The sequence below is a fragment of the Schistocerca gregaria genome, chromosome 10, assembly GCF_023897955.1.
Source record: "Schistocerca gregaria isolate iqSchGreg1 chromosome 10, iqSchGreg1.2, whole genome shotgun sequence".
Classification (NCBI taxonomy): domain Eukaryota; kingdom Metazoa; phylum Arthropoda; class Insecta; order Orthoptera; family Acrididae; genus Schistocerca; species Schistocerca gregaria.
In genome coordinates, this window is record NC_064929.1 from 55,046,456 (window position 1) to 55,064,060 (window position 17,605).

A 17,605-nucleotide genomic window follows, 5' to 3' on the forward strand; every position below is an offset into this window, starting at 1 on the left:
TCCATGTTAGTAATGTCTCAAACAGTCTACGCTTTGATCGTTCCCTGGAAGACCAGTAAAGGTTTCCGATGCACAACTGGTGGCATTCTGTAATCTGTGGACAATCAGTGTGTTAATGAAACACAGAAAATGCATCGTCATTGAATACAACAATCACCATGCGCACTTTCCTCCACGGGAGTGATATCTCAAACAGTCTAGCCTTTGATCATTCCCTGGAATACCAGTAGTAGTTTCAGATGCACATCTGGTGGCATTCTGTAATCTGTTTACTATCAGTTTGTTGATGAAACACAGAAATTGCATCGGGATTGAGTACAACAGTCACCATGCGCACTTTCCTCCATGGGACCAATTCTCAGACATTGTACGCTTTGATCGTTCATTGGAAGACCAGTAGTAGTTTCCGATGCACATCTGGTGGCATTCTGTAATCTTTGGACTATCAGAGTGTTGATGAAACACAGAAATTGCATCGGGAGTGAATACAACAGTCACAATCCGCTCTTTCCTCCATGGGGTAATGTCTGATACAGTCTACGCTTTGATCGTTCCCAGGAAGACCTGTAGTAGTTTCCGATGCACATCTGGAGACAATCTGTAATCTGTGGACTATCAGAGTATTGATGAAACACAGAAATTGTATCGGGATTGAATACAACAGTCACTATCCGCACTTTCCTCCATGGGAGTAACGTCTGAAACAGTCTACGATTTGATCGTTCCATGGTAGACCAGTGATGGTTTCCGATGCACATCTGGTGGCATTCAGTAATCTGTGGACTGTCAGAGTGTTGATGAAATATAGAAATTCCATCGGTATTTAATACAACAGTCACCATGCGCACTTTCCTCCATGGGAGTAATGTCTCTAACAGTCTACGCTTTGGTCGTTCCCTGGATGACCAGTAGTAGTTTCCGATGCACATCTGGTGGCATTCTGTAATCTGTGGACTATCAGAGTGTTGATGAAACACAGACATTGCATAGGGATTGAATACAAGAGTGACAATGCACACTTTCCTCCATGGGAGTAATGTCTGTAAGAGTCTACGCTTTGATCGTTCCCTGGAAGACCAGTAGTAGTTTCCGACGCACATCTGGAGGCTTTCTGTAATCTGTGGACTATCAGAGTGTTGATGAAACACAGAAATTGCATCGGGATTGAATACAACAGTCACCATGCGCACTTTCCTCCATGGGAGTAATGTCTCAAACAGTCTACGCTTTGATCGTTCCCTGGATAACCAGTAGTAGTTTCCGATGCACATCTGGTGGCATTCTGTAATCTTTGGACTATCAGAGTGTTGATGAAACACAGACATTGCATCGGGATTGAATACAACAGTGACAATGCACACTTTCCTCCATGGGAGTAATTGCTATAAGAGTCTACGCTTTGATCGTTCCCTGGAAGACCAGTAGTAGTTACCGATGCACATCTGGAGGCTTTCTGTAATCTGTGGACTATCAGAGTGTTGATGAAACACAGAAATTGCATCGGGATTGAATACAACAGTCACCATGCGCACTTTCCTCCATGGGAGTAATGTCTCAAACAGTCTACGCTTTGATCGTTCCCTGGAAGACCAGTAGTAGTTTCCGATTCACATCTGGAGGCACTCTGTAATGTGTGGACTATCAGAGTGTTGATGAAACACAGAAAATGCATCGGGATTGAATACAACAGTCACCATGCGCATTTTCCTCGTTGGTAGTTATGTCTCAAACAGTTTACGATTTGATCGTTCCCCGGAAGACCAGTAGTAGTTACCGATGCACATCTGGAGGCATTTTGAAATCTGTGGACTATCAGAGTGTTGATGAAACACAGAAATTGCATCGGGATTGAGTACAACAGTCACCATGCGCACTTTCTTCCATGACAGTAATATCCCTAACAGTCCACACTTTGATCTTTCCCTGGAAGACCGTAAGTAGTTTCCGATGCACATCTGGGGCATTCTGTAATCAGTGGACTATCAGAGTGTTAATGAAACCCAGAAATTGCATCGGGATTGAATACAACAGTCACCATGCGCACATTCCTCCATCTGAGTAATTCTCAATCAGTATACGCTTTGATCGTTCCCTGGAAGACCAGTAGTAGTTTCGGATACACATCTGGTGGCATTCTGTAACCTGTGGACTATCAGAGTGTTGATGAAACACAGAAATTGCATCGGGATTGAATACAACAGTCACCTTCCTACATTGGAGTAATGTGTCAAAGGGTTTTCGCTTTGATCGTTCCCTTGAAGACCAGTAGTAGTTTCCGATGTACATCTTGAGGCATTCTGTAATCTGTGGACTATCAGATTGTTGATGAAACACAGAAATTGCATCGTGATTGAATGCAACAGTCAACATGCGCTTTTTCCACCATGGAAGTAATGTCTCAAACAGTCTACGCTTTGATCGTTCCTTGGAAGACCAGTAGTAGTTTCCGATGCACATCTGGAGGCATTGTGTAATCTGTGGAATATCAGAGTGTTGATGAAACAGAGAAATTGCATCGTGATTGAATACAACAGTCACCATGCTCACTTTCCTCCATGGAAGTAATGTCTCAAACAGTCTACGCTTTGATCGTTCCTTGGAAGACCAGTAGTAGTTTCCGATGCACATCTGGAGGCATTCTGTAATCTGTGGACTATCTGAGTGTTGATGAAATATAGAAATTCCATCGGTATTTAATACAACAGTCACCATGCGCACTTTCCTCCATGGGAGTAATGTCTCTAACAGTCTACGCTTTGATCGTTCCCTGGAAGACCAGTAGTAGTTTCCGATTCACATCTGGAGGCTTTCTGTAATCTGTGGACTATCAGAGTGTTGATGAAACACAGAAATTGAATCGGGATTGAATACAACAGTCACCATGCGCACTTTCCTCCATGTGAGTAATGTGTCAAACAGTCTACGCTTTGGTCGTTCCCAGGAAGACCAGTAGTAGTTTCCGAGATCATCTGGAAGATTTCTGTTATCTTTGGACTATCAGACTGTTGATGAAACACAGAAATTGCATCGTGATTGAATACAACAGTCGCCATGCGCACTTTCCTCCATGGAAGTAATGTCTCAAACAGTCTACTCTTTGATCGTTCCCTGGAATACCAGTAGTAGTTTCCGATGCACATCTGGAGGCATTCTGTAATCTGTGGACCTTCAAAGTGTTGAGGAAACTCAGAATTTGCTTCGAGAGTGAATACAACAGTCACAATCCGCTCTTTCCTCCATGGGGTAATGTCTGATACAGTCTACGCTTTGATCGTTCCTTGGAAGACCAGTAGTAGTTTACGATGCACATCTGGAGGCAATCTGTAATCTGTGGACCATCAGAGTGTTGATGAAACACAGAAATTGCATCGGGATTGAATACATCAGTCGCCATACGCACTTTCCTCCTTGGGAGTAATGTCTCAAACAGTCTACTCTTTGATCGTTCCCTGGAATACCAGTAGTAGTTTCCGATGCACATCTGGAGGCATTCTGTAATCTGTGGACCTTCAAAGTGTTGAGGAAACTCAGAATTTGCTTCGAGAGTGAATACAACAGTCACAATCCGCTCTTTCTTCCATGGGGTAATGTCTGATACAGTCTACGCTTTGATCGTTCCCAGGAAGACCTGTAGTAGATTCCGATGCACATCTGGAGACAATCTGTAATCTGTGGACTATCAGAGTGTTGATGAAACACAGAAATTGCATCGGGATTGAATACAACAGTCACCATCCGCACTTTCCTCCATGGGAGTAACGTCTGAATCAGTCTACGCTTTGATCGTTCCCTGGTAGACCAGTGGTAGTTTCCGATGCAGATCTGGTGGCTTCTGTAATCTGTGGACTGTCAGAGTGTTGATGAAACACAGAAATGGCATCGGGATTAGATACAACAGTCACCATGCGCACTTTCCTCCATGTTAGTAATGTCTCAAACAGTCTACGCTTTGATCGTTCCCTGGAAGACCAGTAAAGGTTTCCGATGCACAACTGGTGGCATTCTGTAATCTGTGGACAATCAGAGTGTTAATGAAACACAGAAAATGCATCGTCATTGAATACAACAATCACCATGCGCACTTTCCTCCACGGGAGTGATATCTCAAACAGTCTAGCCTTTGATCATTCCCTGGAATACCAGTAGTAGTTTCAGATGCACATCTGGTGGCATTCTGTAATCTGTGGACTATCAGTTTGTTGATGAAACACAGAAATTGCATCGGGATTGAGTACAACAGTCACCATGCGCACTTTCCTCCATGGGACAAATTCTCAGACATTGTACGCTTTGATCGTTCATTGGAAGACCAGTAGTAGTTTCCGATGCACATCTGGTGGCATTCTGTAATCTTTGGACTATCAGAGTGTTGATGAAACACAGAAATTGCATCGGGAGTGAATACAACAGTCACAATCCGCTCTTTCCTCCATGGGGTAATGTCTGATACAGTCTACGCTTTGATCGTTCCCAGGAAGACCTGTAGTAGTTTCCGATGCACATCTGGAGACAATCTGTAATCTGTGGACTATCAGAGTATTGATGAAACACAGAAATTGTATCGGGATTGAATACAACAGTCACTATCCGCACTTTCCTCCATGGGAGTAACGTCTGAAACAGTCTACGATTTGATCGTTCCATGGTAGACCAGTGATGGTTTCCGATGCACATCTGGTGGCATTCAGTAATCTGTGGACTGTCAGAGTGTTGATGAAATATAGAAATTCCATCGGTATTTAATACAACAGTCACCATGCGCACTTTCCTCCATGGGAGTAATGTCTCTAACAGTCTACGCTTTGGTCGTTCCCTGGATGACCGGTAGTAGTTTCCGATGCACATCTGGTGGCATTCTGTAATCTGTGGACTATCAGAGTGTTGATGAAACACAGACATTGCATAGGGATTGAATACAACAGTGACAATGCACACTTTCCTCCATGGGAGTAATGTCTGTAAGAGTCTACGCTTTGATCGTTCCCTGGAAGACCAGTAGTAGTTTCCGACGCACATCTGGAGGCTTTCTGTAATCTGTGGACTATCAGAGTGTTGATGAAACACAGAAATTGCATCGGGATTGAATACAACAGTCACCATGCGCACTTTCCTCCATGGGAGTAATGTCTCAAACAGTCTACGCTTTGATCGTTCCCTGGATAACCAGTAGTAGTTTCCGATGCACATCTGGTGGCATTCTGTAATCTTTGGACTATCAGAGTGTTGATGAAACACAGACATTGCATCGGGATTGAATACAACAGTGACAATGCACACTTTCCTCCATGGGAGTAATTGCTATAAGAGTCTACGCTTTGATCGTTCCCTGGAAGACCAGTAGTAGTTACCGATGCACATCTGGAGGCTTTCTGTAATCTGTGGACTATCAGAGTGTTGATGAAACACAGAAATTGCATCGGGATTGAATACAACAGTCACCATGCGCACTTTCCTCCATGGGAGTAATGTCTCAAACAGTCTACGCTTTGATCGTTCCCTGGAAGACCAGTAGTAGTTTCCGATTCACATCTGGAGGCACTCTGTAATGTGTGGACTATCAGAGTGTTGATGAAACACAGAAAATGCATCGGGATTGAATACAACAGTCACCATGCGCACTTTCCTCGTTGGTAGTTATGTCTCAAACAGTTTACGATTTGATCGTTCCCCGGAAGACCAGTAGTAGTTACCGATGCACATCTGGAGGCATTTTGAAATCTGTGGACTATCAGAGTGTTGATGAAACACAGAAATTGCATCGGGATTGAGTACAACAGTCACCATGCGCACTTTCTTCCATGACAGTAATATCCCTAACAGTCCACACTTTGATCTTTCCCTGGAAGACCGTAAGTAGTTTCCGATGCACATCTGGGGCATTCTGTAATCAGTGGACTATCAGAGTGTTAATGAAACCCAGAAATTGCATCGGGATTGAATACAACAGTCACCATGCGCACATTCCTCCATCTGAGTAATTCTCAATCAGTATACGCTTTGATCGTTCCCTGGAAGACCAGTAGTAGTTTCGGATACACATCTGGTGGCATTCTGTAACCTGTGGACTATCAGAGTGTTGATGAAACACAGAAATTGCATCGGGATTGAATACAACAGTCACCTTCCTACATTGGAGTAATGTGTCAAAGGGTTTTCGCTTTGATCGTTCCCTTGAAGACCAGTAGTAGTTTCCGATGTACATCTTGAGGCATTCTGTAATCTGTGGACTATCAGATTGTTGATGAAACACAGAAATTGCATCGTGATTGAATGCAACAGTCAACATGCGCTTTTTCCACCATGGAAGTAATGTCTCAAACAGTCTACGCTTTGATCGTTCCTTGGAAGACCAGTAGTAGTTTCCGATGCACATCTGGAGGCATTGTGTAATCTGTGGAATATCAGAGTGTTGATGAAACAGAGAAATTGCATCGTGATTGAATACAACAGTCATCATGCTCACTTTCCTCCATGGAAGTAATGTCTCAAACAGTCTACGCTTTGATCGTTCCTTGGAAGACCAGTAGTAGTTTCCGATGCACATCTGGAGGCATTCTGTAATCTGTGGACTATCTGAGTGTTGATGAAATATAGAAATTCCATCGGTATTTAATACAACAGTCACCATGCGCACTTTCCTCCATGGGAGTAATAACTCTAACAGTCTACGCTTTGATCGTTCCCTGGAAGACCAGTAGTAGTTTCCGATTCACATCTGGAGGCTTTCTGTAATCTGTGGACTATCAGAGTGTTGATGAAACACAGAAATTGAATCGGGATTGAATACAACAGTCACCATGCGCACTTTCCTCCATGGGAGTAATGTGTCAAACAGTCTACGCTTTGGTCGTTCCCAGGAAGACCAGTAGTAGTTTCCGAGATCATCTGGAAGATTTCTGTTATCTTTGGACTATCAGACTGTTGATGAAACACAGAAATTGCATCGTGATTGAATACAACAGTCGCCATGCGCACTTTCCTCCATGGAAGTAATGTCTCAAACAGTCTACTCTTTGATCGTTCCCTGGAATACCAGTAGTAGTTTCCGATGCACATCGGGAGGCATTCTGTAATCTGTGGACCTTCAAAGTGTTGAGGAAACTCAGAATTTGCTTCGAGAGTGAATACAACAGTCACAATCCGCTCTTTCCTCCATGGGGTAATGTCTGATACAGTCTACGCTTTGATCGTTCCTTGGAAGACCAGTAGTAGTTTACGATGCACATCTGGAGGCAATCTGTAATCTGTGGACCATCAGAGTGTTGATGAAACACAGAAATTGCATCGGGATTGAATACATCAGTCGCCATACGCACTTTCCTCCTTGGGAGTAATGTCTCAAACAGTCTACTCTTTGATCGTTCCCTGGAATACCAGTAGTAGTTTCCGATGCACATCTGGAGGCATTCTGTAATCTGTGGACCTTCAAAGTGTTGAGGAAACTCAGAATTTGCTTCGAGAGTGAATACAACAGTCACAATCCGCTCTTTCCTCCATGGGGTAATGTCTGATACAGTCTACGCTTTGATCGTTCCCAGGAAGACCTGTAGTAGATTCCGATGCACATCTGGAGACAATCTGTAATCTGTGGACTATCAGAGTGTTGATGAAACACAGAAATTGCATCGGGATTGAATACAACAGTCACCATCCGCACTTTCCTCCATGGGAGTAACGTCTGAATCAGTCTACGCTTTGATCGTTCCCTGGTAGACCAGTGGTAGTTTCCGATGCAGATCTGGTGGCTTCTGTAATCTGTGGACTGTCAGAGTGTTGATGAAACACAGAAATGGCATCGGGATTAGATACAACAGTCACCATGCGCACTTTCCTCCATGTTAGTAATGTCTCAAACAGTCTACGCTTTGATCGTTCCCTGGAAGACCAGTAAAGGTTTCCGATGCACAACTGGTGGCATTCTGTAATCTGTGGACAATCAGAGTGTTAATGAAACACAGAAAATGCATCGTCATTGAATACAACAATCACCATGCGCACTTTCCTCCACGGGAGTGATATCTCAAACAGTCTAGCCTTTGATCATTCCCTGGAATACCAGTAGTAGTTTCAGATGCACATCTGGTGGCATTCTGTAATCTGTGGACTATCAGTTTGTTGATGAAACACAGAAATTGCATCGGGATTGAGTACAACAGTCACCATGCGCACTTTCCTCCATGGGACAAATTCTCAGACATTGTACGCTTTGATCGTTCATTGGAAGACCAGTAGTAGTTTCCGATGCACATCTGGTGGCATTCTGTAATCTTTGGACTATCAGAGTGTTGATGAAACACAGAAATTGCATCGGGAGTGAATACAACAGTCACAATCCGCTCTTTCCTCCATGGGGTAATGTCTGATACAGTCTACGCTTTGATCGTTCCCAGGAAGACCTGTAGTAGTTTCCGATGCACATCTGGAGACAATCTGTAATCTGTGGACTGTCAGAGTATTGATGAAACACAGAAATTGTATCGGGATTGAATACAACAGTCACTATCCGCACTTTCCTCCATGGGAGTAACGTCTGAAACAGTCTACGATTTGATCGTTCCATGGTAGACCAGTGATGGTTTCCGATGCACATCTGGTGGCATTCAGTAATCTGTGGACTGTCAGAGTGTTGATGAAACACAGAAATGGCATCGGGATTAGATACAACAGTCACCATGCGGACTTTCCGCCATTTGAGTAATGTCTCAAACAGTCTACGCTTTGATCGTTCCCTGCAAGACCAGTAGTAGTTTCCGATGCACATCTGGTGTCATTCTGTAATCTGTCTACAATCAGAGTGTTGATGAAACACAGAAATTGCATCGGGATTGAATACAACAGTCAACACGCGCACTTTCCTCCAAGGGACTAACGTCTCAAACAGTCTACGATTTGATCGTTCCCTGGAATACCAGTAGTAGTTTCCGATGCACATCTGGTGGCATTCTATAATCTGTTGACTATCCGAGTGTTGATGAAACACCGAAATAGCATCGGGATTGAATACAACAGTCACCATGCGCACTTTCCTCCATGGGAGTAACGTCTCAAACAGTCTACGGTTTGATCGTTCCCTGGAAGACCAGTAGTAGTTTACGTTGCACATCTGGAGGCATTCTGTAATCTGTGGACTATCAGAGTGTTGATGAAACACAGAAATTCCATCGGGATTGAATACAACAGTCACCTTGCGCACTTTCCTCCATGGGTGTAATTCTCAAACAGTCTACGCTTTGATCGTTCCCTGGAAGACCAGTAGTAGTTTCCGATGCACATCTGGTGGCATTCTGTAATCTGTGGACTCTCAGAGTGTTGATGAAACACAGAAATTGCATCAGGATTGAATACAACAGTCAATATTGGCACTTTCCGCAATGGGAGTAATGTCTCAAACAGTCTACGATTTGATCGTTCCCTAGAAGACCAGTAGTAGTTTCCGATGCACATCTTGTGGCATTCTGTAATCTGTGGACAATCAGAGTGTTGATGAAACACAGAAATTGCATCGGGATTGAATACAACAGTCACCATGCGCACTTTCCTCCATGAGAGTAATGTGTGAAACAGTCTACGTTTTGATCGTTAGCAGGAATTCCAGTAGTAGTTTCCGATGCACATCTGGAGGGAATCAGTAATCTGTGGACTATCTGAGTGTTGATGAAAATCAGAAATTGCATCGGGATTGAATACAACAGACACCATGCGCACTTTCCTCCATGGGACTAATGTCTCAAACAGTCTACGCTTTGATCGTTCCCTGGAAGACCAGTAGTAGTTTCCGATGCACATCTGGAGGCATTCTCTAATCTGTGGACTATCAGAGTGTTGATGAAACACAGAAATTGCATCGGGATTGAATACAACAGACACCATGCGCACTTTCCTCCATGGGAGTAATGTCTCAAACAGTCTACGCTTTGATCGTTCCCTGGAAGACCAGTAGTAGTTTCCGATGCACATTTGGTGGCATTCTGTAATCTGTGGACTATCAGATTGTTGATAATACACAAAAATTGCATCGGGATTGAATACAACAGTCACTATGCGCACTTTCCTCCATGGGACTAATTCTCAAACATTCTACGCTTTGATCGTTCCCTGGAAGACCAGTAGTAGTTTCCGATGCACATCTCGTGGCATTCTGTAATCTGTGGACTATCAGAGTGTTGATGAAACACAGAAATTGCATCGGGATTGAATACAACAGTCGCCATACGCACTTTCCTCCTTGGGAGTAATGTCTCAAACAGTCTACTCTTTGATCGTTCCCTCTAATACCAGTAGTAGTTTCCGATGCACATCTGGAGGCATTCTGTAATCTGTGGACCTTCAAAGTGTTGAGGAAACTCAGAATTTGCTTCGGGAGTGAATACAACAGTCACAATCCGCTCTTTCCTCCATGGGGTAATGTCTGATACAGTCTACGATTTGATCGTTCCCAGGAAGACCTGTAGTAGATTCCGATGCACATCTGGAGACAATCTGTAAACTGTGGACTATCAGAGTGTTGATGAAACACATCAATTGCATCGGGATTGAATACAACAGTCACCATCCGCACTTTCCTCCATGGGAGTAACGTCTGAAACTGTCTACGCTTTGATCGTTCCCTGGTAGACCAGTGGTAGTTTCCGATGCAGATCTGGTGGCTTCTGTAATCTGTGGACTGTCAGAGTGTTGATGAAGCACAGAAATGGCATCGGGATTAGATACAACAGTCACCATGCGCACTTTCCTCCATGGGAGTAATGTCTCAAACAGTCTACGCTTTGATCGTTCCCTGCAAGACCTGTAGTAGTTTCCGATGCACATCTGGTGTCATTCTGTAATCTGTCTACAATCAGAGTGTTGATCAAACACAGAAATTGCATCGGGAATGAATACAACAGTCACCATGCGCACTTTCCTCCATGGGACTAATGTCTCAAACAGTCTACGATTTGATTGTTCCCTGGAAGACCAGTAGTGGTTTTCGATGCACATCTGGAGGCATTCTCTAATCTATGGACTATCAGAGTGCTGATGAAACACAGAAATTGCATCGTTATTGAATACAACAGTCACCATGCGCACTTTCCTCCATGGGAGTAATGTCTCAAACAGTCTACGATTTGATCGTTCCCTGGAAGACCAGTAGTAGTTTCCGATGCACATCTGGTGGCAATCTGTAATCTGTGGACCATCAGAGTGTTGATGAAACACAGTAATAGCATCGGGATTGAATACAACAGTCACCATGGGCACTTTCCTCCATGGGAGTAACGTCTCAAACAGTCTACGCTTTGATCGTTCCCTGGAAGACCAGTAGTAGTTTCCGATGCACATCTGGTGGCATTCTGTAATCTGTGGACTTTCAGAATGTTGATGAAAAACAGAAATAGCATCGGATTGAATACAACAGTCACCATGCGCACTTCCCCCATGGGAGTAATGTCTCAGACAGTCTACGCTTTGATCGTTCTCTGGAAGACCAGTAGTAGTCTCCGATGCATATCTGGTGGCGTTCTGTAATCTGTGGACAATCAGAGTGTTGATGAAACACAGAAATTGCATCGGGATTGAACACAACAGTCATCATGTGCACTTTCCTCCATGAGAGTAATGTCTCAAACAGTCAACGCTTTGATCGTTCCCTGGAAGACCAGTAGTGGTTTCCGATGCACATCTGGAGGCATTCTGTTATCTGTGGACTATCAGAGTGTTGATGAAACACAGAAATTGCATATGGATTGAATACAACATACACCATGCGCATTTTCCTCCATGGGAATAATGTCTCAAACAGTCTACGCTTTGATCGTTCCCTGGAAGACCAGTAGTAGTTTCCTATGCACATCTGGTGGCATTCTGTAATCTGTGGACTATTAGAGTGTTGATGAAACACAGAAATTGCATCGGGATTGAATACAACAGTCACCATGCGCACTTTCCTATATAGGACTAATTCTCAATCATTCTACGCTTTGATCGTTCCCTGGAATACCAGTAGTAGTTTCCGATGCACATCTGGAGGCATTCTGTAATCTGTGGACCTTTAAAGTGTTGAGGAAACACAGAATTTGCATCGGGAGTGAATACAACAGTCACAATCCGCTCTTTCCTCCATGGGGTAATGTCTGATACAGTCTACGCTTTGATCGCTCTCTGGAAGACCTGTAGTAGTTTCCGATGCACATCTGGAGACAATCTGTAATCTGTGGACTATCAGAGTGTTGATGAAACACAGAAATTGCATCAGGATTGAATACAACAGTCTCCATCAGCACATTCCTCCATGGGTGTAAGGTCTGAAACATTCTACGCTTTGATCGTCCCTGGTAGACCAGTGGTAGTTTCCGATGCACATCTGGTGGCATTCTGTATTGTGTGGACTGTCAGAGTGTTGATGAAACACAGAAATGGCATCGGGATTAGATACAACAGTCACCATGCGCACTTTCCTCCATGGGAGTAACGTCTCAAACAGTCCAAGTTTTTATCGCTCCCTGGAAGACCAGTAGTACTGTCCGATGCACATCTGGAGGCATTCTGTAATCTGTGGACTATCAGAGTGTTGATGAAACACAGAAATTACATCGGGATTGAATACAACAGACAACATGCGCACTTTCCTCCATGGGAGTAATGTCTCAAACAGTCTACGCTATGATCGTTCCCTGGAAGACCAGTAGTACTGTCCGATGCCCATCTGGAGGCATTCTGTAGTCTGTGGACGATCAGAGTGTTGATGAAACACAGAAATTACATCGGGATTGAATACAACAGACAACATGCGCACTTTCCTCCATGGGAGTAATGTCTCAAACAGTCTACGCTTTGATCGTTCCCTGGAAGACCAGTAGTAGTTTCTGATGCACATCTGGTGGCATTCTGTAATCTGTGCACTATCAGAGTGTTGATGAAACACAGAAATTGCAACGGGATTGAATACAACAGTCACCATGCGCACTTTCCTAGATAGGACTAATTCTCAAACACTCTACGCTTTGATCGTTCCCTGGAATACCAGTAGTAGTTTCCGATGCACATCTGGAGGCATTCTGTAATCTGTGGACCTTTAAAGTGTTGAGGAAACACAGAATTTGCTTCGGGAGTGAATACAACAGTCACAATCCGCTCTTTCCTCCATGGGGTAATGTCTGATACAGTCTACGCTTTGATCGCTCTCTGGAAGACCTGTAGTAGTTTCCGATGCACATCTGGAGACAATCTGTGATCTGTGGACTATCAGAGTGTTGATGAAACACAGAAATTGCATCAGGATTGAATACAACAGTCTCCATCCGCACATTCCACCATGGGTGTAAGGTCTGAAACATTCTACGCTTTGATCGTCCCTGGTAGACCAGTGGTAGTTTCCGATGCACATCTGGTGGCATTCTGTAATCTGTGGACTGTCAGAGTGTTGATGAAACACAGAAATGACATCGGGATTAGATACAACAGTCACCATGCGCACTTTCCTCCATGGGAGTAATGTCTCAAACAGTCTACGCTTTAATCGTTCCCTGCAAGACCAGTAGTGGTTTCCGATGCACAACTGGTGGCATTCTGTAATCTGTGGACTAACAGAGTGTTGATGAAAAACAGAAATTGCATCGGGGTTGAATACAACAGTCAATATTGGCACTTTCCTGGATGGGATTAATGTCTCAAACAGTCTACGATTTGATCGCTCCCTGAAAGACCACTAGTACATTCCGATGCACAATTGGAGGCATTCTGTAATCTGTGGACGATCAGAGTGTTGATGAAACACAAAAATTGCATCGGGATTGAATACAACAGACACCATGCGCACTTTCCTAAATGGGAGTAATGCCTCAAACAGTCTACGCTTTGATCGTTCCCTGGAAGACCAGTAGTAGTTTGTGATGCCCATCTGGTTTCATTCTGTAATCTGTGGACTATCAGAGTGTTGATGAAACACAGAAATTGCATCGGGATTGAATACAACAGTCACCACGTTCACCTTCCTCCACAGGACTAATTCTCAAACATTCTACGCTTTGATCGTTCCCTGGAAGACCAGTAGTAGTTTCCGATGCACATCTGGTGGCATTCTGTAATCTGTGGACTATCAGAGTGCTGATGAAACACAGAAATTGCATCGTTATTGAATACAACAGTCACCATGCGCACTTTCCTCCATGGGTGTAATGTCTCAAACAGTCTACGATTTGATCGTTCCCTGGAAGACCAGTAGTAGTTTCCGATGCACATCTGGTGGCAATCTGTAATCTGTGGACTATCAGAGTGTTGATGAAACACAGAAATAGCATCGGGATTGAATACAACAGTCACCATGGGCACTTTCCTCCATGGGAGTAATGTCTCAAACAGTCTACGCTTTGATCGTTCCCTGGAAGACCAGTAGTAGTTTCCGATGCACATCTGGTGGCATTCTGTAATCTGTGGACTTTCAGAATGTTGATGAAAAACAGAAATAGCATCGGATTGAATACAACAGTCACCATGCGCACTTCCCCCATGGGAGTAATGTCTCAGACAGTCTACGCTTTGGAAGACCAGTAGTAGTCTCCGATGCATATCTGGTGGCGTTCTGTAATCTGTGGACAATCAGAGTGTTGATGAAACACAGAAATTGCATCGGGATTGAATACAACAGTCATCATGTGCACTTTCCTCCATGAGAGTAATGTCTCAAACAGTCAACGCTTTGATCGTTCCCTGGAAGACCAGTAGTGGTTTCCGATGCACAACTGGTGGCATTCTGTAATCTGTATACTATCAGAGTGTTGATGAAACACAGAAAATGCATCATGATTGAATACAACAATCACCATGCGCATTTCCCTCCACGGGAGTGATATCTCAAACAGTCTAGCCTTTGATCGCTCCCTGGAAGACCAGTAGTACTTTCCGATGCACATCTGGAGGCATTCTGTTATCTGTGGACTATCAGAGTGTTGATGAAACACAGAAATTGCATATGGATTGAATACAACATACACCATGCGCATTTTCCTCCATGGGAATAATGTCTCAACCAGTCTACGCTTTGATCGTTCCCTGGAAGACCAGTAGTAGTTTCCTATGCACATCTGGTGGCATTCTGTAATCTGTGGACTATTAGAGTGTTGATGAAACACAGGAATTGCATCGGGATTGAATACAACAGTCACCATGCGCACTTTCCTATATAGGACTAATTCTCAATCATTCTACGCTTTGATCGTTCCCTGGAAGACCAGTAGTAGTTTCCGATGCACATCTGGAGGCATTCTGTAATCTGTGGACTATCAGAGTGTTGATGAAACACAGAAATTGCATCGGGATTGAATACAACAGTCACCATACGCACTTTCCTCCATGGGTGTGATATCTCACACAGTCTAGACTTTGATCGTTCCCTGGAATACCAGTAGTAGTTTCCGATGCACATCTGGTGGCATTCTGTAATCTGTGGACAATAAGCGTGTTGATGATACACAGAAATTGCATCGGGATTGAATACAACAGTCACCATGCCCACTTTCCTCCATGAGAGTAATGTCTCAAACAGTCTACGCTTTGATCGTTCCCTGGAAGACCAGTAGTGGTTTGCGATGCACAACTGGTGGCATTCTGTAATCTGTGGACTATCACAGTGATGATGAAACACAGAAATTGCATCGGGATTGAATACAACAGTCACCATGCGCACTTCCCCCATGGGAGTAATGTCTCAGACAGTCTACGCTTTGATCGTTCTCTGGAAGACCAGTAGTAGTCTCCGATGCATATCTGGTGGCGTTCTGTAATCTGTGGACAATCAGAGTGTTGATGAAACACAGAAATTGCATCGGGATTGAATACAACAGTCATCATGTGCACTTTCCTCCATGAGAGTAATGTCTCAAACAGTCTACGCTTTGATCGTTCCGTGGTAGACCAGTGGTAGTTTCCGATGCACATCTGGTGGCATTCTGTATTGTGTGGACTGTCAGAGTGTTGATGAAACACAGAAATGGCATCGGGATTAGATACAACAGTCACCATGCGCACTTTCCTCCATGGGAGTAATGTCTCAAACAGTCTACGCTTTGATCGTTCCCTGGAAGACCAGTAGTGGTTTCCGATGCACAACTGGTGGCATTCTGTAATCTGTGGACTAACAGAGTGTTGATGAAACACAAAAATTATATCGGGATTGAATACAACAGACACCATGCGCACTTTCCTCCATGGGAGTAATGCCTCAAACAGTCTACGCTTTGATCGTTCCCTGGAAGACCAGTAGTAGTTTGCGATGCCCATCTGGTGGCATTCTGTAATCTGTGGACTATCAGAGTGTTGATGAAACACAGAAATTGCATCGGGATTGAATACAAAAGGCACCACGTTCACTTTCCTCCATAGGACTAATTCTCAAACATTCTACCCTTTGATCGTTCCCTGGAGACAAGTAGTAGTTTCCGATACACATCTGGTGGCATTCTGTAATCTGTGGACCATCAGAGTGTTGATGAAACACAGAAATTGCATCGGGAGTGAATACAACAATCACAATCCGCTCTTTCCTCCATGGGGTAATGTCTGATACAGTCTACGCTTCGATCGTTCCCTGGAAGACCAGTAGTAGTTTTCGATGCACATCTGGTGGCATTCTGTAATCTGTGGACTATCAGAGTGTTGATGAAACACAGAAATTGCATCGGGATTGAATACAACAGTCAACATCCGCACTTTCCTCCATTGCAGTAACGTCTGAAACAGTCTACGCTTTGATCGTTCCCTGGTAGACCAGTGGTAGTTTCCGATGCACATCTGGTGGCATTCTGTAATCTGTGGACTATCAGAGTGTTGATGAAACACATAAATAGCATCGGGATTGAATACAACAGTCACCATGCGCACTTTCCTCCATGGGAGTAACGTCTCAAACAGTCCAAGTTTTTATCGCTCCCTGGAAGACCAGTAGTACTGTCCGATGCACATCTGGAGGCATTCTGTAATCTGTGGACTATCAGAGTGTTGATGAAACACAGAAATTACATCGGGATTGAATACAACAGACAACATGCGCACTTTCCTCCATGGGAGTAATGTCTCAAACAGTCTACGCTATGATCGTTCCCTGGAAGACCAGTAGTACTGTCCGATGCCCATCTGGAGGCATTCTGTAATCTGTGGACCTTTAAAGTGTTGAGGAAACACAGAATTTGCATCGGGAGTGAATACAACAGTCACAATCCGCTCTTTCCTCCATGGGGTAATGTCTGATACAGTCTACGCTTTGATCGTTCTCTGGAAGACCTGTAGTAGTTTCCGATGCACATCTGGAGACAATCTGTAATCTGTGGACTATCAGAGTGTTGATGAAACACAGAAATTGCATCAGGATTGAATACAACAGTCACCATCCGCACATTCCTCCATGGGTGTAAGGTCTGAAACATTCTACGCTTTGATCGTTCCCTGGTAGACCAGTGGTAGTTTCCGATGCACATCTGGTGGCATTCTGTAATCTGTGGACTGTCAGAGTGTTGATGAAACACAGAAATGACATCGGGATTAGATACAACAGTCACCATGCGCACTTTCCTCCATGGGAGTAATGTCTCAAACAGTCTACGCTTTGATCGTTCCCTGGAAGACCTGTAAT